The 24,313-nt window shown below is 40.9% G+C and overlaps 1 long non-coding RNA gene across 1 annotated transcript in view; it reads right to left on the bottom strand.

Annotated features, from left to right (window-relative positions):
- The window catches only part of LOC139360758 (uncharacterized), a 295,776-nt gene that overhangs the window by 268,033 nt on the left and 3,430 nt on the right, over positions 1–24,313 (bottom strand). Inside the window, exon 2 of the long non-coding RNA XR_011618221.1 lies at positions 21,762–21,863. This is a non-coding gene — a long non-coding RNA (uncharacterized lncRNA). The remainder of the gene's footprint in view (positions 1–21,761; positions 21,864–24,313) is intronic.

Here is a 24,313-nt window from a genome sequence, read left to right as displayed (position 1 = left end):
GGTTGTTTGCCTTTTGTTTATAATTAATAAACTATTTTTAGAGAAGTTTTAAGTTTACAGAAAAATTGGGCAGAAAGTAGATTTTTCCCATTTACCCCAACACCCCCCACACACAGTTTCTCCTATTAATAACATCTTGTATTAGTGTAATACATTTGTTACAATCGATGAGCCAATGTCCATACATTATTATTAACTGAAGTCTGTAGTTTACTTTAGGGTTCTCTTTTACTGTTGTATATTCTGTGGCTACTGAAAAATATATAATAACTTATATCCACCATTATAGTATCGTAAAAAATAGTTTCAGCCAGGCGCCATGGCTTGCACCTGTAATCCCAACATTTTGGGAGGCAGAGGTGGGAGGACCACCTGAGGTCAGGAGTTCAAGACCAGCCTGACCAATATGATTAACCCCCATCTCTACTAAAAATACAAAAATTAGCTGGGCGTGGTGGCATGTGCCTGTAATCCCAGCTACTTCTGAGACAGGAGAATCGCTTGAACCTGGGACGTGGAGGTTGCAGTGAGCCAAGATCTTACCATTGCACTCCAGCCTGGACAACAAGAGCGAAACTTTGTCTCAAAAAAAAAAAAAAAAGAAAGAAAAGAAAAAGACAAAGAAAAAGAAAAGAAAAGAAAAGAAAGAAAAAACAGTTTAATTGACCTAACAATCATCTGTCCACCACCTATTCATCTCACTCTCTCCCAAAACATGGAAACCACTGATCTGTTTACTGTTTCCATTGTCTTTACCAGAATGTCATATAGTTGGAATCATACAGTATGTAGTCTTCTCATATTAGCTTCTTTCAGTTAGCATTATGCATGTCTTTTCACTCAGCTATATGCACACATGTCTGTTAATATGGTTTGGATGTTTGCACCCTCAAAATTTCATCTTGAAATGTGATTCCCGGTGTTGGAGGTGGGGCCTGGTGAGAAGTATTGGATAATAGAGGTGGATCCCTCATGAATCCTTTAGCATCATCCACTTGGTGATAAGTGAGTTTTCACTCAGTTAGTTCACATGAGATCTGGTTGTTAAAAAAATATGAGACTTCCCACTTCTCTCTCTCTTACTGTTGCTCTCACCATGTGGCACGCTGGCTCCCCTTTGCCTTCTTCTATGATTGTAAGCGTCCTGAAACCCTCACCAGAAGCAGATGCTGTCATGCTTTCTTTACAACCTGCAGAACCATGAGCCAATTAAACCTTTTTTATTTATAGATTACCCAGTCTCAGGCATTTCTATATAGCAATGCAAAAATGGACTAAAACCAAAAATTGGTACCAAAAAATGAGCTATTGTTATAACAATATCTAAAAATGTGGAAACAGCTTTGGAGCTGGTTAATGGGCAGAGGTTGGAAGAGTTTGGAGGACTTAGAAGAAGACAGGAAGATGAGGTTAAGTTTGGAACTTCTCAAGAGACTAAATGATTGTATCCAAAAATGCTGATAAGAATATGAACAGTGAAGTCCAGACCAATGAGGTCTCAGATGGAAATAAGAAGGTTATTGGAAACTGGAATAAAGGTCACCCATATTATACTCTAGCGAAGTGCTTTGCTGCATCGTGTTTATGTACTAGGGATCTCTGGAAATTTGAACTTAAGAGTAATGACTTAAGGTATCTGGCAGAAGAAATTTCTAAGCAGCAAAACATCTAAGATTTGGCCTGGATGCTTTTAACGCTCTGTGATCAGATATGAGAGAAAATAAATAAATTTGGAACTTATATTTAAAAGGGAAGCAGGGTACAAAAATTGGGAAAATTGGCAGCCTGGTCAATTTTGGTAAAGGAAAGAGCATTTTCAAAGGAGGAATTCAAGAGGGCTGTGGAGCAACCAGGTGCTAGGGAGACCAGCATGACTAAAAGCCAGCCAGCTACTTATAGCCAAGGCAATGGGAAAAAAGCCTCAAAGGCGTTTCAAAAATTTTGAAGACAGTTTCTCCCCTCATAGGCCCAGAGTCCCAGGAGGAAAGAATGGTTTCACGGGCCAGGCTCAGGGCCCTGCTGCCCCAAGAAGCCTCAAGACACTGCTTCCTGCATACGGGCAACTCCAGTTCCAGCCTCAGATCAAGGGGTCCCAGGTACAGCTTGGGATGCTTTGGAGGGCACAAACCATAAGCCATGGTGGCCTCCACATGACATTAAGCCTGCAGGTGCACAGAATGCAACAGTGAAGGGGGCTTGGCAGCTTTGACCAATATTTCAGAGGATGTATGGGAAAGTCTGGGTACCCAGGCAGAAACCTGCCACAGGAGCATAGCCCCCACAGAGAAATTCTACTAGGTCAGTACTGAGGGGAAATGTGGGGTTGAAGCCCCTACACAGAGTCTCCAATGAGGCATTGTCCAGTGGAGCTGTGGGAAGGGGGCCACCACCCTCTAGATCCAGAATGATAGAGCCATGGGCAGCTGGCATCCTAAATCTGGAAAAGCCACAGATGTTCAACTCCGACTTGTGAGAGCAGTCACAGAGGCTTCACCCTGGATGACACGGGCAGAGCTGCTCAGGGTCTTGGGAGCCCACTCCTTGCACTAGTGTGCCCTGGATGTGGGACACGGAATCAAGGATTATTTTGAAGCTTTAAGATTTAATGACTGCCCTGCTGGTTTCAGACTTGTGTGGGGCCTGTAGCCTATGTATTTTGGCTAAATTCTCCTGTTTGAAATGAAAATGTATACCCAATACCTGTACCACCATTATATCTTGGGAATAAGTAACATGCTTTTTATCTGATAGGCTCACAGGTGGAAGGAACTCTACTCCACATGAAACTGTGGACTTGGGACTTGGAACTTATGAGTTAATAATACTGGAACAAGTTAAGACTTTGGGAGACTACTGCAAAGGCATGATTGTATTTTGCAATGTGAGACAAACATGAAATTTGGGGGGCCAGGGGCAGAATGATATGATTTGGATATTTTTAGTATTAGCCCATTCTCACACTGCTATGAATAAATACCAGAGGCTGGGCGCAGTGGCTCACACCTGTAATCCATGCACTTTGGGAGGCCAAGGTGGGTGGATCATGAGGTCAGGAGTTCAAGACCAGCCTGGCCAACATCGTGAAACCCTGTCTCTACTAAAAATACAAAAATTAGCTGGGCATAGTGGCATGCACCTGTAGTCCCAGTTACTTGGGAGGCTGAGGCAAGAGAATTGCTTGAACCCGGGAGGCAGAGGCTGCAGTGAGCCAAGATCACACACTGCCCTCCAGCCTGGGAGAGAAAGCAAGACTCTGTCTCAAAAAACAAACAAACAAACAAACAAACAAAACAAAAAGAAAGAAAAAAAGAAATACCAGAGACTGGGTAATTTATAAAGAAAAGAGGTTTAATTGGCTCATGCTTCCACAGGCTGTATAGGTAGAAAGATGAGGGAGACATTAGGAAACTTTCAATCATGGTGGAAGGTGACGGGGAAGCAGCTCACCTTACACGGCCAGAGCTGGAGGAACAGAGCAAAGGGAGAGATGGTGTATATTTTAAACAACAAGATCACATGAGAACTCACTATCATGAGAACAGCAAGGGAGAAATCCACTCCCATGATTTAATAACCTCCCACCAGATCCCTCCTCCAATACTGGGGATTACAATTCAACCTGGAATTTGGGCGGTGACATAAACTCAAACTATATCATTCTGCCCCTGGCCCCTCCCAAATGTCATGTCCTTCTGACACTGCAAAATACAATCATCCATCTCAACAATCCCCCACATCTTAACTCGTTTCAGCATTAACTCAAAAAGTCCACAGTTCAGCCTCATCTAAGACAATGCAAATCTCTTCTGCCTATAAGCCCATAAAACCAAAACCAAGTTAGTTACTTCCAAGATACAACAGGGGTACAGGCATTTGGTAAATACTCCTTTTACAAAAGGGAGAAATAGGCCAAAAGACAGGGGCTACAACCCCCACATAAGTCTGAGACCCAGCAGGGCAGTCATTAAACATTAAAGTTCCTAAATAATCTCCTTTGACTCCATGTCCCAAATCCAGGTCACACTGATATGAGGGGTGGGCTCCCAAGCCTTCAGTAGCTCCACCCCTGTGGCTCTGCAGGGCTCATCCCCCACAGCTGCTTTCCTGCACTGGCACTGAGTGTCTGTGGCTTTTCCAGGTGCACGGTGCAAACTATTGTTGGAGATACCATTCTGGGGTCTGGAGGACCGTGGCCCTCTTCTCACAGTTCCACTAGATAGTGCCCTGGTGGGAACTTTTGTGGGTGCTCCAACCCCACATTTCCCCTCCACATGCCCTAGTAGAGGTTCCCCATGAGGGATCCACCCCTGCAGCAGACTTCTTCCTAGACATCCAGGCATTTCCATACATCCTCTGAAATCTAAGCAGAGGCTCCCAAACTCAACTCTTGCTCTCTGCATACCTGCAGCCTTAACACCACATGGAAGCCACCAAGGCTTGTGACTTGCACCCTCTAGAGCAGTGGCCTGAGATGTATCTGGGGCCCTTTTAGCCACAGCTGGAGCTGGAGTGGCTGGGACACAGGGAGAAGGGTCCCAACATTGTGCAGGGCAGCAGGGCCCTAGGCCTGATCCACAAAACCATTTTTCTCCCCTAGGCCTCAGGCATGTGATGGGAGGGGCTGCCTCAAAGGTCTCTATTAACATTTAGCTCTTCCTTACTTATGCAAGTCTCCTCAGGAAATGGGTTTTTCTTGACTACCACATGGTTAGGCTGCAAATTTTCCAAACTTTCATGCTCTGCTTCTCTTTTAAATATAAGTTCCAACTTCATATCATCTGTGTGCTCATGCATTTGAGAACATGCTTTTAGAAGCAGCCAGGCTACATCTTGAATGCTTTGCAACTTAGACATTTCTTCTTCCAGATACCCTAAATCATCTCTCTGAAATTTAAAGTTCCACAGATCCCATAGCAGTGGTACAATGCTACCAGTCTCTTTGCTAAAGCATAGCAAGAGTGAGCTTTACTCCAGTTCCCAATAAGTTCCTCATCTCAACCTGAGGCCTCTTCAGACTGGACTTCATATCACTATTAGCATTTTGGTCACAACCATTCAACAAGTCTCCAGGAAGTTCCAAACTTTCCTTCATCTTCTTGTCTTCTTCTGAACCCTCCAATCTATTCCAACCTCTGCTCATTACCCAGTTCCAAACCTGCTTCCACATTTTCAGTATCTTTATAGCAATGCCCCAATTCCTGGTACCAAATTTCTGTTTTAGTCCATTCTTGCACTGCTATGAAGAAATACCTAAGACAGGGTAATTTATAAATAAAAGAGATATAATTGGCTCACAGTTCTGCATAGCTGTGGAGGCCACAGGAAACTTTTTTTTTTTTTTTTTTTTGAGATGGAGTCTTGCTCTGTCTCCCAAGCTGGAGTGCAGTGGTGCGATCTCGGCTCACTGCAAGCTCTGCCCTCCAGGTTCATGCCATTCTCCTGCCTCAGCCTCCCTAGTAGCTGGGATTACAGGCGCCTGCCACCACGCTCAGCTAATTTTTTGTATTTTTAGTAGAGACGGGGTTTCACTGTGTTAGCCAGGGTGGTCTTGATCTCCTGATCTCATGATCCACCTGCCTTGGCCTCCCAAAGTGCTGGGATTACAGGCATGAGCCACAGCGCCGGGAGAGTCACAGGAAACTTTCAATCATGGCACAAGGGGAAGGGGAAACAGGCACATCTTAACGTGGCCTGAGCAAGAGAGAGAGAAGGGGGAGATGCTATACACTTTTAAGCAACCAGATCTCGTGAGAATTCACTCACTATCATGAGAACAACAAGGGGAAAATCCACTCCCATGATTCAGTCACCTCCAACCAGGCCAATCCTCCAACACTAGGGATTACAATTCAACATGAGATTTGGGTGGGGATACAAATCCAAACCACATCACTTTGTCTCCTTCAAATCTCATGTTGTTAGGTGATTCCCAGTGTTGGAGCTGGGACCTGGTGACAGGTGACTCAATCATGAGGCAGATCCTTCATAAAGGGTTTAACATCACCCACTTGATTATAAAGGAATTATCTCCCTTAATTCACCTGAGACCTGATTGTTAAAAGTTTCTAGGACCACCCCTCTCTTGCTCTTGCTCTTGCCATGGAACATGCTTGCTCCCCTTCACCTTCCATGATTGTAAGCTTCCTGAGGCTGCACCAGAAGCAGATGCTAGCACCACACTTCCCGCACAACCAGCAGAACCATGAGCTAATTAATCCTCTTTTCTTTATAAATTACCCAGTCTCAAGTATTGCTTTACAGCAATGCAAGAATGGATTAATACATATGCCTTGTTTTTTCAAGGTTTGACAGCTAACTTCTTTTGTTTCTGAATAATATTCCATTTGATGTACTACAGTTTATTCATTGTTGAAGGATGTCTTGGTTGCTTTCAAGTTTTGGCAACTATAAATAAAGCTGCTAAAACCATTCATGTGCAGGTTTTTATGTGGATATGTTTTCAAGTCACTTCATTAAATACTAAGGAATGCAACTGCTGAATAGTAAGAGTATGTTAAGCCTTTGTATGAAACTGTCCAATTATTTTCTAAAGATGTTTTTCTTTAATTGCTACTTTTAGGAGTAATTTATATGTTTATATATTCTTAATAAATATTTATATTTATATATTCTAAAATATTTTATATGTTCTAGGTAGTATTCCTTTGAGGGTATATATGTTTATATATTCAGTGGTTTGTATATTCATTTTCTTAGTGGTGTCTTTTTTTTTTTTGAGACAGAGTTTCACTCTTGTGTTATAGACCGATAAAATGGGGTTCGTGACCAACTCAGTATACCACCGGAGGCTATATGAGCAAACAGCAAACTGTTCTCATGAAAGCAGGATGTTGGAAAACTAACAACTGTGTCTGCTTCCAGAAGGGGTGCTGAGGGCAGTCATGCCTCAAGCACAGTGTTCCTTGTGATTATCTATAGGAACATCTGAAGCCTGTTGTACAAAGAAAGCAATTATGTGTACCTGTGATACATCAAGCAGCTGACCAACTGTTACCTCTTCCTCCCTGCTCTTTCTACCTAATAAATACAAAGGGCTATAGAAGCTCAGGACTGCCTTTGCTCACTAGAAGCAAGGAGCCCCCTGACCCCTTCTTTTAAAACAGATCCTCTTGTCTTTGTCTGTATTTCTGCATTCCTCCCCCTTCGTTCACGCCCATAGAAACCGTCAGCAACAAGTGGCGCCTTGAACAGGGACAGTGAGCAAAGAAGGTCAGCTGGAGGACAGAAAGTGAAACTGACAAGACAAACGAGAAACCCCAGGACGAGTTGGCCAGCAGCAGACATGAGGTCAGTGTCCTAAGAGGAATTGGGAACAGGACGTTTTCTTAATCAGGGTAACAAGGGGCAGAATTTGTCTATTGAGGAGCAACGTTATGTGCAGTTGCTTGAAGTTATACTTAATCTGGTGCTCAGGTTAGTTCTCAAACACTAAGATGCTACAGGAGGTTATCAATGCATAACCCGTGGCTTCCACAGACAGGCACTCGATGTGGAAAATTGGGACAGAGCAGGAGAAGGATTAAAACGAGCTCATCAAAAAGGTCTTAAAGTTGATCCTTGTGTTTTTTCTGCTTAGAGTTTAGTTCATACTGTCCTTCTGCCGTTATCGCCTTCTTATTCTGCTAGATAGCAGGAGTCATGTTCTGAGTCTAAAAATTTAAAATAATCTTTTGTCCCACCCATAGTACTTTATTGTTTTATTGTTAAAAACAATAAACAGGGGAGGGAGGATGAAAATTGGTCTGTGTCGCTCCCTCCAGTAGCAGAAACATCTGTACCGCCTCCTTCAGTAGCAGAAATAGAGACCCCAATACAAAGAATTTTACGCTCTGCTGCTACAGCTGGAGAGCCCTTAGGACCTTGCACTTTTCCCATTTCTGTAAGGCCCAATCCAAATAATCCACAGCAGTTTGTTCATGAACACAGCACACTAGAGTTTAAGTTGCTGAAAGAATTGAAAGCTAGTATAGTGAATAATGGAGTCCAAAGCCCATTCACTTTAGGATTGTTATTAGAATCTATATTTGGTGCCATGCGTCTTCCACCACTTGATGTAAAGCATTTGGTTCGCACTTGTTTGTCTGCTAGTGCGTACCTGACATGGAATTTAAATTGGCAAGAACTGTGTGCAGACCAGGCTAGACAGAATCGTGCTGCTGGACACAAAGACATTACAAAGGATACGCTGTTAGGTAATTGCCCTTATTCAGACCTGGAACATCAAATGGCACTCCCAGATGCTGCTTATAAGCAGTGTGCCTTGGCTGCTAAACACACTTGGGCCACAATTCCAGAGGAAGGTGTCCCAGTAAAATCTGTTTTTACATATCATGCAAGAATTGCAGGAGCCTTATGCACATTTTCTTGCAAGACTACAACAGGCAGTGAAGCATCAGATTCCTCTTACCACTGCTACAGAAATGCTAACCTTAACTCCTGCTTTTGAGAATGCAAATGCAGATTGTAAACGTGCACTGGCACCTGTGAGATGTACAAAAAACTTGGGAAATTTTCTCAACGCTTGTCAAGATGTGGGAACTGAGCTTCATCGCTCTACAATGATGGCTCAAGCAATGGCTAATTTAGTAGTGGACAAATCTAAAAAGGGCCAAGGGGTGAATCCTAAAATGGGAAAATGTTATAATTGTTGAAAAATCGGACATTTCAAAAAAGAATTCCGTCAGACCTCTGGGCAGAAGGGATCTTATAATGCAGTTCCCCACCCTCAATGGAAAAAACGCCAGGACTTTGCCTTCATTGCAATAAAGGAAATCACTGGGCTAGTCAATGCCATTCAAAATTTCATCAGAATGGCACCCCCATGTCGGGAAACGAGAAGGAGGCCTGAACCCAGGCCCCACAAACAATGAGGGCATTCCCAATCCAGGCCACAACCCTGTCTCAGGGTTGGGTTCCCAGAGGCACATTGATTCCCTCTCCCCAGGAACACCTAGAAGTGCAGGATTAGATCTCCCAGTCAGAGAACGGGTTACGTTAGTTGGAGGAGACAAACCCACCAAGATTCCCACTGGTATTTGGGGACTTTTGCCAACAGGATATATAGGATTAACTTTGGCAAATAGCTGTCTTAACTTACAGGGCATTACTATAGTCCCAAGAGTTATTGATTCTGATTATGAAGGAGAAATTCAAGTAGTGGTAATGTCACAAGATCTTTGGGTTTTTGAACTGGGAGAATATACTGCTCAGCTATTGCTTATTCCCTGCAAGTTACACCCTTCTCCACGTAAGGAGAAACGAGGGAATCAAGGATTTGGGAGTAGAACTAGGAGGGAAATTTACCTATCCCAACTCATAGCTTCTATTCGACCTACCTGTACAGTGCAAATTACAGGAAAGACATTTGATGGGCTTATGGATACAGAAGCTGATGTGTCAATAATATCTAAAGAAAATTGGCCCCCATCCTGGCCCTTGCAATTAACTTCTACATCCTCAGTCGGAGTGGGAACAGCTCAAAGTGTTCAACAGAGTGCTGAGATTTTACCCTGTCTCAGACTAGATCGACAGTCATGTACTTTTCAAACTTATGTTGCAAATGTAGCTTGTTAACCTATGGGGTTGAGACTTACTTACAGTCTGGGATATGAGACTTACAAATGAAACTATTGACAATCCACGATTTAAAATGTTACAGAAAATGGGATATCAGAGCAAAAAAGGCTTAGGAAAGTCCCTCCAGGGAAAGCCTGATCCTATATTAATAACTGGGCAAACACATACAGAATCATGTAATATTATTCTGCTGGTCACTAGAGTCAGGCTGGATTGCAGTGGCACGATCTTGGCTCACTGCAACCTATGCCTCCTGGGCTCAAGCGATTCTCCTGTCTCAGCCTCCTGAGTAGCTGGGATTACGGGCGCATGCCACCACACTCGGTTAATTTTTGCATTTTTAGTAGAGACAGGGTTTCATCATATTGGTCAGGCTGGTCTCAAACTCCTGACCTCAGGTGATCTGCCCACCTCAGCCTCCCAAAGTGCTGGGATTACAGGCATGGGCCACTGCACCTGGCCTTTACCAGTGTCTTTTAATGAGCAAAATAATTTCCTTTTTATGAAATCCAATTTATAATTATTTTCTTTTATATAAAAAAGAAACTTTGTAGCTGTGATGTCTATGTTAAGTCTATGATTAATGTTTGTATATGGAATAAGGTAAGGTTTGAGGTTGACTTTCTTTTCCAAATGGCTGAATGGTTGTTCCAGAAGTGAGAAATCAATATCAATAGCAATTTGCACTCCTAACCTTGAGATGTTTATTTCTGAAAAACAATCGCTACTGAAGTTAATGAGAATTCCTTGGAGAAATGGCTGATTCCAGGGCTGGGGCAAGAAAAGTACAAGATGAGCCACGAATATCATATTGTACAGGAAAGAAAGAAGTGCTCAAAGAATGAGATAAGCATGACAATAAGACACGTAAGCTAGCTTAAAGGGGTTTCAACTGGGCAAATCTGGAAAATGTAAGCTTTGATATGAAAAATGATAGTAATGGATTATAATCCAGTGCATTAAATAGGAATCCAGAGGTTCACACTAATATATATATTTTGTATGTATATGTGTATATATATGTATATATATTTTACATATATATAGAGATATGTAAAAAAGAATGGAAAACATTCCTATAGAGTAGAATTTAATTACTATTAAATACTTCCTAAAACTTGCAAAATAATTATTTTCCCTTTGGGGAGAAATCTGGCAGAAACCACCTTAAACAAGTGATAAAAGTTACTACTACCAGTGATGGAAAAAATTGAAATCATGTGCTTTCTGATATGATGCACGCAGAAAACACACTACATCATTTCTTCTTCTTTTTTTTTTTTTTTTTTTTGGTTTTGAGGCAGAGTCTCGCTCTGTCACCCAGGTTGGAGTGCAGTGGCACAATCTCGGCTCACTGCAAGCTCCACCTCCCTGGTTCACGCCATTCTCCTGCCTCAGCCTCCTGCGTAGCTAGGACTAAAGGTGCCCGCCACCACACCCGTCTTATTTTTTGTATTTTTAGTAGAGACAGGGTTTCACTGGAAAAACACTATACTTCTAAAGAAAATGCATAATATTTATCTAATAATGAATAAATATCAGGAATTGAGGGACATTTTTAGTTACTAGCCTGCACTTTTCAAAACTGTCAAGGATATGGCAAGGAAAAGACTGAAGAATGGATCCAGACTGTAGAGACTGAAGAGATATGATAACTGTATTAGTCCATTTTCATACTGCTATGAAAAAATACCTGAGATTGGGTAATTTATAGAGAAAAAGAGGTTTAATGAACTCACAGTTCCATATGGCTAGGGAGGTCTCACAATCATGGCAGAAGGTGAAGGAGGAGCAAAGGCATGTTTTACATGGTGGCAGGCAAGACTGCATGTTCAGGGGAATTGCTCTTTGTAAAATAATCAGATCTCATGAGACTTATTCACTATCACAAGAAAAGCACAGGAAAAAATGTGCCTCCATGATGCAATTACCTCCCACTGAGTCCCTCCCATACATGGGGATTATGAGAACTACAATTCAAGATGAGATTTGGGTGGGGACACAGCCAAACAATTTCATTCCATCCCTGACCCCTCCCAAATCTCATGTCCTCATATTTCAAAACCAATCATGCCTTCCCAACAGTCCACCAAAGTCTTAACTCATTTCAGCATTAACTCAAAAGCCCAAGTCTAAAGTCTCATCTGAGACAAGGCAAGTCCCTTCCACCCATGAGCCTGTAAAGTCAAAAGCAAGTTAGTTACCTCCTAGATACAATGGGGATACAGGCATTGAGTAAATACACCCATTATGAATGAGAAAAATTGGCCAAAGGGGCTACAGATTCCATGCAAGCCCAAAATCCAGTGGAGCCATCAATCAAAATGATCTCCATTGACTCAATCTCCATCTCCTTTGATCATGTCTCACATCCAGGTCATACCAATGCAAGAGGTGGGCTCCCTTGGGCAGCTCTGCTTCTGTTGCTTTGCAGGGTATAGCCTCCCATCATGGCTGCTGTCATGGATGGCATTGAGTTTCTGCGGCTTTTCCAGGAACATGGTGCAAGCTGTCAGTGAGTCTACCGTTCTGGGATCTGGAGGATGGTGGCTGTCTTCTCACATCTTCACTAGGGAGTGCCCCAGTGGGGACTCTGAGTGGGAGCTCTGACCCCAGATTTCCCTTCTGTACTGTCCTAGCAGATGTCCTCCATGAGGGCCCTGCCCCTGGAGCAAACTTTTGCCTGAACATCCAGGCATTTCCATACATCATCTGAAATCTTGGCAGAGGTTCCCAAACCTTAGTTCTTGGCTTCTGTGCACCTGCAGGCTCGACACCACATGGAAGCTGCCAAGGCTTGGGGCTTTCACTCTCTGAAGCCACAGCCCGAGGTGTACCTTGGCCTCTTTACCCTCGGCTGGAGTTGCTGGAGCACAGGGCACCAAGTCCTTAGGCTGCACACAGCAGGAGGGCCCTAGATTTGGCCCAGGAAATCATTTTTCACTCCTAGGACTCTGGACCTGTGGTGGGAGGGGCTGTGTCTCTGACATGTCCTGGAGACATTGTCCCCATTGTCTTGATTATTAGCATTTGGCTCCTCCTTACTTATGCAAATTTCTGCAGCTGGCTTTAATTTCTCCCCAGAAAAAGGGTTTTTCTTTTCTATTGCATCGTCAGGCTGCAAAGTTTCCAAACTTTTATGCTCTGTTTCCTCTTGAGTGCTTTGCTGCTTAGAAATTTCTTCTGCCAGACACCCGAAATCATCTCTCTCAAGTTCAAAGTTCTACTGATCTCTGGAGCAGGGGCAAAATGCCACCAGTCTCTTCATATTGCAAGAGTGACCTTTGCTCCAGTTACCAAAAAGTTCCTCATGTCCATCTGAGACCACCTCAGCCTGGACTTTACTGTCCATAGTACTAGCAGCATTTTAGTGAAAGCCATTCAACAAGTCTCTAGGAAGTTCCAAACTCCCACATCTTCCTGTCTTCTGAACCCTTCAAGTGTCTAGGAAGTTTCAAACTTTCCTACATTTTCCTATCTTCTTCTGAGCCCTCTAAACTGTTTCAGCTTCTGCCTGTTACCCACTTCCAAAGTTGCTTCCACATTATTGGGTATCTTAATAGCAGTATCCCAATCTATCCGTACCAAATTACTGTGTTAGTCCATTTTCATACTGCTATGAAGAAATATCTGAGACTAGGAAATTTGTAAAGGAAAATAGGTTTAATGGACTCACAGTTCCACATGGCTGGGGAAGCCTCACAATCATGCCGGAAGGTGGAGGAGGAGCAAAGGCACATCTTACATGGCAGCAGGCCAGAGAGCATCTGCAGGGGAACTGCCCTTTATAAAACCATCAGAGCTCATAAGACTTATTCACTATCATGAGAACAGGATTGGAAAAACCCATGCCGATGTTTCAATCACCTCCCACCAGGTCCCTCCCCAAACATGTGGGGATTATGGGAGCTATAACTCAAGATGAAATTTGGGTGGGGTCACAGCCAAACCATATCAATAACTAAATACAATACATGCTCCAGGCTTGGACCTTGGATCTAAAAATCACATTTTGGGCACAATTGAAGGAAATCTTAATGGGGTAAGTGGAAGCATTATATTAATTTTAAGCTCCTTGATTTTGATAGACTGTGGTTTTGTAGGATAGTGTACTTGCTTTTCGAAAATGCTCAGCAAAATAACAAGTGGTAATGAGCCTTTCTGTTTGCAACTCTCAAATGGTTCAGAAAAAGGATAATGTGAGCGCATATACATATATACACACAAATACTGACATAGAGAACAAGAGTAAGCCAAACTTGGTAAAAAGATAGCAATTGACAGCTGGGCACGGTGGCTCATGCCTGTAATCTCAGCACGTTGGGAGGCCGAGGTGGGCAGATCACGAGGTCAGGAGATCGAGATCATCCTGGCTAACACGATGAAACCCCATCTCTACTAAAAGTACAAAAAAGTAGCTGGGCATGGTGGCAGGTGCCTGTAGTCCCAGCTACTAGGGAGGCTGAGGCAGGAGAATGATATGAACCTGGGAGGCAGAGCTAGGAGTGAGTCAAGATTGCGCCACTGCCCTCCAGCCTGGACAATAGAGTGAGACTTCATCTCAAAAACAAAACAAAACAAAACAAAACAAAAAAAAACAAAAAACAAAACCAATTGGCTCACCTGGGGGTTAGAATATCCAGGAATTCATAAAATTTTTACTAGTTCTTTCATAAATTTGAAATGATTTCAAGATAACTTTAGAAAAAATGGATAAGAATTAATGTGTGAAAAACAATTTACACTTTAAAACTTACTGTCATACTAATTTTTTTAAAATTTGAAACACATCAATTCTGTGAGAAAGCATTTTTTACTCACTTTTTATAAATGAAGAAAAATAAGGAAATTGAGATTTAGAGAATCTGGAATTTTGTCCATGATATAAAATGTCATATGTAGAATCTGCACCAGGTTTTATCACCTCCAAGTCCAGTGTCCTTTTTACAGTTTCATGCTGTCTTTAAAGACGATGTCTCATGTTTGCCTTGTACAAGTTGTTCATCTCTGGACCGTTGCTTTTTCATTTGTAATCTATTTTCATTGGTGAGCCATTCTGCAGGTCCTTTTCTCATTTAGAAACACTGAAACTCTTATAGTAAATGAGTGAAACTGTCCCCTCCAACAATAAACTTCTGTGATTCCATTCCCATTTTTCCTAAACTGTGATGTACTGGCAGGAACCAGCATGAAATTTGAGAAAGAGGCTGGGAAATATCCTTATACAGCTCACACCTCCTCTTAGCGAGAATTTTTCTTCAAATAACCCATTTCCTGAATTGAGATAAATTATCACTGAGTATTGTCCGTTTGTTTGTTTTTGCAATTAGAGTTAAGGTTATCATCAGTTTAAAACATCAGATTAAAAGATGTTAATTGCAAGCCACATGGTACTCTCAAATAAAAAAAACTGACATCAGATACACAAAAAATAATTAAAAGTAAGAAATTAAAACATACCACCAGAAAAAAATATTACTTTCAGCCGGGCGCGGTGGCTCAAGCCTGTAATCCCAGCACTTTGGGAGGCCGAGATGGGCGGATCACGAGGTCAGGAGATCGAGACCATCCTGGCTAACACGGTGAAACCCCGTCTCTACTAAGAAATACAAAAAATAGCCGGGCGAGGTGGCAGCGCCTGTAGTCCCAGCTACACGGGAGGCTGAGGCCGGAGAATGGCGTGAACCCGGGAGGCGGAGCTTGCAGTGATCTGAGATCCGGCCACTGCACTCCAGCCTGGGCTACAGAGCGAGACTCCGTCCCAAAAAAAAAAAAAAAAAAAAAATATTACTTTCACAAAACGGAAGAGAGGAAAAAAAAAGAAGGAAGAGAAGACCACAAAAAAACTAGATAAACAAATTTTTAAATGGTAGGAGTAAGTCCTTACTTATCAATAATAATATTGTATGTAAATGAAATAAACTCTACAAACCAAAGAAACAGAGTGACAGAATAGATTTTAAAAAAGACAAAATTGGCCGGGCACAGTCGCTCATGTCTGTAATCCCAGCACTTTGGGAGGCTGAGGTGGGTGGATCACCTGAGGTCAGGAGTTCGAGACCAGCCTGACCAACAGGGAGAAACCCCGTCTCTACTAAAAATATACAGTGGGAATACTAAAGCAGACAAAAGCTTCTGGGAGACTTAAAACTCGGCCGGGAGTGGTGGCTTACACCTGTAATCCCAGCACTTTGGGAGGCCGAGGAGGGCGGATCACAAGATCAGGAGTTCAAGACCAGCCTGGTCAATATGGTGAAACCCCATCTCTACTAAAAAAAAAAAAAAAATTAGCTCTAATGCCTACAAAAAACACATTTCACATAGACATACATAGATGCAAAACAAAGAGATTGAAAAAGATATTCCATGCCAACAAAAATCAAAAAAGAGCAGGAATAGCTATACTTGTATCAGAAAAAATAGATTTTAACACAAAAACTATAGACACAAAGAAACTTCTTATCTAATTAAAAAGCAGTCAATTCAGAAAGAGGATATAATAATTTTAAATGTATATGCATGTAACACTGGAGCACCTCAATTTATAAAGCAAATATTCTTAGAGCTAAAGAGAGAGAGAGATTCCAATACAATAACAGCTGGGGACTTCAACGCCTCATTTTCAGGATTGAACAGATTATCTAGACAGAAAATCAACAAAGAAACATCAGACCTAATCTGCACTATAGATCAAATGGATCTAATGGATATTTACAGAACATTTCATCCAATGGCTGCAGAAAACACACTCTTTTCCTCAGCTCATGGATCATCCTCAAAGATAGCCCATAGGTTAGGTCACAAATTAGTCTTAAAACATTAAAAAACTGAAATAATATCAAGTATCTTATTTGATCACAATGGAATAAAACTAGAAATCAGTAACAAGAGAAAATTTGGAATCTACACAAATACATGGAAATTAAACAATATATTCCTAAGTGACAAGTGAAACAGTAAGGCAATTTAAAAGAATATCAAAATATTTCATGATACAAATGAAAATGAAAACACAACACATCAAAACCTATGGGGTACAGCAAAAGCAGTAATAAGAAGGAAGTTTGAACTATAAATGCCTACATCAAAAAAGAAAAAAAAAAACTTCAAAATATACATTTTAAGAATGCATCTTAAAGAACTAGAAAAGCAAGAGGAAATCAAACCCAAGGCTGGTAGAAGAAAATAAATAATGAAAATCACAGCAGAAATAAACAAAATTTAAAACCAAAAATAGAAAAGATCAACAAAATGAAAAGTCAATTTTTCGAAAAGATAAAGAAAATTGACAAACTTTTAGTCATACCAAGAAAAAATGAGAGAAGACCCAAATAAATAAATCAGAGATTAAAAAGGAGACATTGCAACTGATACCACAGAGATTCACAGAATCATTAGAGAATACATTGAGCAACTATATGCCAATAAATTGGAAAACTTAGGAGAAAGGGATAAATTCCTAGATACATGCAACCTACTTAGGTTGAACCATGAAGAAATTCAAAACCTGAATAGACCAATAACAAGTAATGAGGTTGAAACCATAAGTAAAAGTCTTCCAGCAAAGAAAATCCTGTGACCCGATGGCTTCACTGCTGAATTTTACCAAATGTTTAAAGAAAAACTCATATCAGTCTCACTCAAACTATTCCAAATGACAGAGGAGAAGGGAATACTTGTAAAATCATTCTGCGAGGCAACTATAACCCTGATACCAAAACCAGACAAAGATAGCTCAAAAAGACTACTACAGGCCCACAACCCTGAAGAACACTGATGCAAAAATTCTCAACAAAATACTAGTAATCCAAATTCAACAACACAATAAACAAATCATGCATCATTACCCCATGGGATTTATCCCTCAGATGCAAGGATGGTTCAACATACAGAAATCAATTATTGTGATACATCATATCAACTGTATGAAAGACAAAAATTATAACCATTTCATTGATGTGGAAATAGCATGTGATTAAAATTCAGCATCCCTGTAAGATAAAAACCCTAAAAAAACTTGGTATAGAAGGAACAAAAGTCACATGCAACATACAGCTAGTGTCATACTGAACAGGGAAATATTGAAAGCCTTTTGTCTAAGATCTGGAACACAACAAGGATGCCCACTTTCATCACTGTTATTCAATATAGCACTGGAAATCCTGGCTAGAGAAATTAGACAAGAGAAAGAAATAAAGGGCATCCAAATTGGAAAGGAAGAATTCAAATTATACTTGCTTGCAAATGATGTTTGTATATTTGGAAAAAACTAAAGACTCCATAAAACACTATTAGAATTGATGAACAAACTCCATAAAGTTGCAGGGTACAAAATCAATGTACAAAAATCAGTAACATTTCTATATGCCAACAGCAAATAATCTGAAAAAGAAACCAAGAAAGTAATCCCATTTACAATAGCTAAATATAAAACAAAATACCTGGGAATTAACCAAAGTGAATGATCTCTGCAATGAAAACTATAAAACATTAATACAAGAAAATAAAGACACAAAAAAAGGAAAGATATTTTATGATTGGAGATTGGAAAAATCAATATTGTTGAAATGTCCATACTACCCAAGGCAATCTATAGATTCAATGCAATCTCTATCAAAATACCAATGACATTCTTTACAGAAATAGGAAAAATAATCCTAAAATTTATATGGAATCATAAAAGACCCAGAATATCCAAAGCCACTGTGAGCAAAAGAAGAAAACTGTAGGAATCACATGACATGACTTCAAATTATACTACAGAGTTATAGCAACCAAAACAGCATAGTATTAGTATAAAAGCAGATACAAAGACCAATGAAACAGAATAAAGAACACAGAAACAAATGTACTTATTTACATCGAACTGATTTTCAACACAAGTGCCAAGTACATATCCTGGAAAAAGGACACTCTGTTCAATATACAGGGCCAGGTAAAGGATATATCCATCCATATGCAGAAGAACGAAACTGGACCTCTATCTCTCACCGTATACAAAAATCAAATCAAAATGGATTAGAGACTTAAATCTAAGATCTCAAACCATAAAGTTACTAAAAGAAAACATTCAGGAAGGCCGAGCACGGTGGCTCACGCCTGTAATCCCAGCACTTTGGAAGGCCGAGGTGGGTGGATCACCTGAGGTCAGGAGTTCAAGACCAGCCTGGCCAACATGGTGAAACTCCCGTCTCTACTAAAAATACAAAAATTAGCCAGACATGGTAACACATGCCTGCAATCCCAGCTACTCTGGAGGCTGAGGCAGGAGAATCACTTGAATCTGGGAGGTGGAGGTTGCAGTGAGCCAAGATCACGCCATTGCACTCCAGCCTGGGTAACAGAGTGAGACTCCACCTCAAAAAAAAAAAAAAAAAAAGAAGAAGAAACATTGGGGAAAATCTCTAGGACCCTGGTCTGGGCAAAAATTTCTTGAGCAGTACCCCACAAACACAAGCAACCAAGGTAATCATGGACAAATGGAAACACATCAAGTTAAAAAGCTTCTGTACAACAAAGAAATGAATCAACAAAACGGAGAGATAACCAACAGAAGGGGAAAGAATATTTGCAAACAATCCAGCCGACAAGGGATTAATAACCAGAATATGTAAGGAGCTCAAACAACTCTATAGGAAAAAATCTAATAGTCCTACGAAAAAATTGGGCATAAGATCTGAATAGACATTTCTCAGAAGAATACATACAAATGGCAAACAAGCATATGAAAAGGTGCTCAACATCACTGATCAGAGAAATGCAATTATGAACTACAATGAGATATCATCTCACACCAGTTAAAATGGCTTATATCCGAAAGTCAGGAAGTAACAAATGCTGGCAAGGATGTGGAGAAAAGGGAATCCTTTTACACTGTTGGTGGGAATGTAAATTAGTCAACCACTAAGGAGAACAGTTTGGTGGGTCCTCAAGAAAATAAAAGTTGAGACACCATATGATCCAGTAATCCCACTGGCTGGGAATATACCCAAAAGAAAGGAAATCAGCATATTGATTTCCTCATACCGATGGGTATCTGCAATCTCGTGTTTGTTGCATCACTGTTCACAATAGCCAAGATTCGGAAGCAATGTAAGTGTGCATCAAAGATTAATGGATACAGAACATGTGGTACATAGACACAATGCAGTACTATTCAGCCACAGAAAATAATGAGATCCTGTCATTTGCAAACACATACACGGAACTGGAGGACATTATGTTCGGTGAAATAAGCCAGTCCTAGAAAGACAAACTTTGGATGTTTTGATTCATTTGTGGGAAATAAAAATTAATACAATTGAACACATGGAGAGATAGAGAGTGGAATGATAGTTAACAGAGGCTGGGAAGGGTAGTGGGGGGCTGGGGGTGAAGTGGGAGTGGTTAATGAGTTCAAAAATATAGTTAGAAAATGGAAAGATTAAACAAGGCCGGGCGTGGTGGCTCATGCCTGTAACCTCAGCACTTTGGGAGGTTGAGGCAGTTGGATCATTTGAGGTCAGGAGTTCGAGACCAGCCTGGCCAACATGGTGAAACTCCATCTCTACTAAAAATACAAAACTTAGTTGGGCATGGTGGTGGGTGCCTGTAATCCCAGCTACTCGGGAGGCTGAAGCAGAAGAATTGCTTGAACCCGGGAGGCACTGGTTGCAGTGAGCCAAGATCCTGCCACTGCATTCCAGCCTGAGCAACAGACTGAGACTCCATTTCAAAAAAAAAAAAGAAAAGAAAAGAAAAAAGAATAAATAAGACATAGTATTTGGTAGCACACAGGGTGACTATAGTCAATAATAATTTATTATACATTTAAAAACAACAAAAAGAGTAAGATTAGAATGTTTGTAACACAAAGAAATGATAAATTCTTGAGGTGACAGATATCCCATTTGCCCTGATGTGTTTATTATGTATTGTATGCCTGTATCAAAATATCTCACGTACCCCACAAAAAATACATCTACTGTGTACCCACAAAAATTAAAAATCAAAAACAAAAATTATCACTGAGTGTTTAGGAGATACCAAGGGACATGAAGGAGGCTAGCAGGCAAGTCTAGAGAACCTGAGAGGAGAGGATGCTGGCTCAGGTGAAGGCAGGCCAGAGAAACTTCTAAGGCCGAGAAAATCCTGTTTTCTCTCTTTCATATGTCCCTGGAACTGCTGGCCTCTGCAAGGAAGACCACCATGGTCTATAGTGATGAAAAGTTTCTGGAGATATAATTGCCTCTTTACTCTGAGAGGAGACTGTGTATCCATATCCCAGATGTGGTATGGATTTTTTCCAGATTGATAGGACAAAATAGAAAATGTAACATGTAGGTCTTTGGACTATAATAATAGATGTCTTTTTTTTCCCTAAAAAACTTATAAGAGCAGAATGCTTTGAATTGACAAAAAGTAAGATCCTGTTATAACCTTATTTTATTCCTCCAGCTAGTTATTCAAAGGTATACTTTATACTTTTAAACTTCATGGATAAACTCATGGATACTAGGTTAACATAAGAGAAGTGAACTACCTACCTATTAAATTTAACATGCAGTTAATATGAGTCACTGCAAGGCTACTAAATCTCAATTGTCCAGTGAACAATAATATGTAATCTGTGTACAAAAGTTTTTTGTAGTTTGCCAGATGCTCTTATATTTTATGATTTGATATTCACTGCAGCCTTATGATATAGATATTAGTAGGATGCACATTACTGATACGGAAACAGAAGCTCAGAAAAAAGAATAAATGACTTACTCAAGCAACACAGGTTGCAAGCAAGAGTATGAAGACAGAACTCCTCTTTTCAAAAATTATTTTTTTCCCATAATGTTTCTCTGAAATGTGCTTCACTGCTTTTACATAGGCATACAGATTCCCTGGAGTAAACATGGCTGCTTTTGATTCTTTGTCATACCATGACACTGCCAGTTTTCCCTACACGCAGCATCCTTGATGTTACAGGGCAGCAATACGCTTATGTCTGCTTGACTACAGACACTCACACAAGGACAGAGAGGCACTCATGCACAAGCACACGCTTCAGAGTTCCTCACAGGACAGGATTACTTTTCACGTGTCCCCATTGTACCTGCAGGATTTTAATTTATGGAGATGACTGAGTGATGACATAGAAAGGCCAATGTAACTGTAAGATTTTCGTTACTTACATTTCCTGAGAGGAGGAGGCTCACCACATCACGCAGGGGCACGTGGGTAAACACCGGAAGGCAGAAAGGAGTGAGTGGAAGCCATAGTCTTCAGTGGCGTATCTGTGGGAAAGGCAAGGCAGGGCAGGCCAAACAGTTTAGAATCGGCTAGTTCGAATAATTCCAGCTGGTTTAGGGGGATAAGGCCGATCCCTAGTTGTCTGATACTTGGCTTCAGGCTAATTTAGAGCAGGGAAAATATTGGCTTGATGCATGAGAATTAGATAAAGGAAGTAGTTTCAAAGTATGGGCTTTGGATGGCAAGGAGGATGCAAAGAACTTTGGCCATTAGTTTGGCCTTGTGATTAATGGATGCCAAAGAGACAAATATAAATCTAAGAAAATGGAATAGGGCAGTAGATTCAGAAATTGTATATTTTTTTAATATGGGGCTCCTGCTTTTATCTGCAGCATACCCTAAGTTTCTCCATGTTTAAGTCCTCTACTGCCAGGTAACAAACGATCCCAAAACTTGGTGGCTTACAGCAACTGGCGTTCTATTTATTCATGGTTCTGTGGGTCATAAATTCAGTTAGGGCTCAGCTGGATTTTTTTGTTTTGTTTTTGTTTTGCTTTATGTATGGTCAGTTGGAGTTATTCATTCAGCTGCATTTAGGTAGTGGCTCTGCTAGGCTGGAAAGTCCAAGAAAGGAGCTTCAGTCTCATGTTTGTTTACTGTCTTGCTGCTCCTCCACATGATCTCTCTTTCTCTACGTGGCTAGATTCAGTTTCTTCACAGTATAATGACCCCATGGTAGTTAGACTTCTTATATATGGTGGGTGACTCTTAATAGGAAGTGTACCCAGTGGCAAAGGCAGAATCTTCAGTTATTTAAGGCCTTGTCTCATAAATTTTAAGGCACTGCATCGCATTGTGCTTGTCAAATCAAGTCACAGGGTCACCCCAGATTAATGAGGCAGGGAAAATTGTTTCTACTTCTCTGCTGCATGGCAAAGAATCTGTGGTTACCTTCCATTCACCACACCCATTCTGCCTCATGAAAAACTAAGTCTAGATCAAAGTAACTAGCCAATCTAAAAGACAGGCTATTAAACAGTTAAAACAAAACAGGCAAACACAGATGATAACAGATCACTTTCTGGAGATCCATAAGAACAAATTCAACATGATGCCAGATATTTTCTAAAACGTACAAAAATGGTAGAAACAAAACACGTGTATAAAGCTCTTGTACAATCAATGTGACCAATTATATTAAAATAACTAGGCAAGAGAAAAACTAACAACCATCTAGCGCAGCACACTGCAGGCAATAAATTCTATATTACGGCAATACAAAAGCCTACACGTGAAGAATACAAAATACTTAATGTAAAACATTAATTCATAATAATCTTTCAGTTATAGAAATCTGATTTTCCAGTTCCATATCTGGAACTATGACTTTATTTGCACCAGGCTTTTTCTATATCATCTATGAAACTGAAAAGTTGAATCTCCTTAGAGAGAGAGAACAAGAGAGGGCAAAATATGAATTTTCAATAATCTTAGTAAGTGATGTTTTGTGAGCAGGAGAGGTCTTAAGAGTGTTCCTTTTTTATTTTTAAGACATCAATTATTTAATGTATTTCAACCATAAGAATACATTCATTTAGTATATTAATAAACATGTAAAAATGTTTCCAGCACTTTAGTAAGCTGGAGAGGGCAAAGACAGGAGGGAGGAAGTTGTCCCTTTTCATTCCTCTCTCTGGGCCAGAGGTCCCTATTGCCCTCCAAATGCGGTTTCTGTAAAAAGCAGTCCCAGGTGCACCTGGCTAAGAAGAGAGATGGGGGAAGTCCATATGGGAAGAGATCCGGCTCCCGGCAGCATTCATCCAGTCCTCTTACAAATATTCTTTCTGAAGCTGTTTCTGTTCCTGGCTGCATGTTTGAGTGCTGAGTTAGTTTACCCAGTTGATATGTGCACACTCATCTGGTGGCTCAAGAATCATGGGAAATTTTCATGTTCATTTCAAGAGAATTTTACAGTCTGGATGCTTGATGTGTACCAGGGCAGGGTTACCTGAGAGATGGTGGCAGTGAGTGCCTTGGGCGTGTGCTCCTGCCAAATGGTGAAGTCTAAGCCACCCCTAGGGTGTTCCAAGCCAGAGCTGTCCTGATAAATTTTATGAGCCCGAGACAAGTACTCTCTATGAGTACTTGACACCAGGAGTACTTCTGTCTGCCCCCAACATATTCACGTCAGTGTAAAGGAACATTTAAAGGCCACTAGAGAGGGGGAAAGAAAATGAAGAAGGCGACATGCAGCTGTGAGCAGGGTGAATGGAGAAAGAAGTGCTGATAGGCATTGGCACTGGTGGGAGAGCCTCACAGGCACCTGGAAGCTGGTTAACATAAGCATTAAGATTCTACATGTTCTATCAACTGATACTATATACCTCTTCCTGACTGCTTCCCTTGTGAGTCAGTGCTAAGCTGCTTGTCTCCATTCCCTTTCTGCAACCATGGAAGCACCTCCCAAAGTCACTGCTCAGTTCTGGGCACAGTT

This window comes from Macaca nemestrina, chromosome X (assembly GCF_043159975.1).
Source record: "Macaca nemestrina isolate mMacNem1 chromosome X, mMacNem.hap1, whole genome shotgun sequence".
In the NCBI taxonomy this organism is placed as follows: domain Eukaryota; kingdom Metazoa; phylum Chordata; class Mammalia; order Primates; family Cercopithecidae; genus Macaca; species Macaca nemestrina.
The sequence above is the reverse complement of the archived record's forward strand: the minus strand, read 5'-3'. Positions and strand labels throughout refer to the sequence as shown.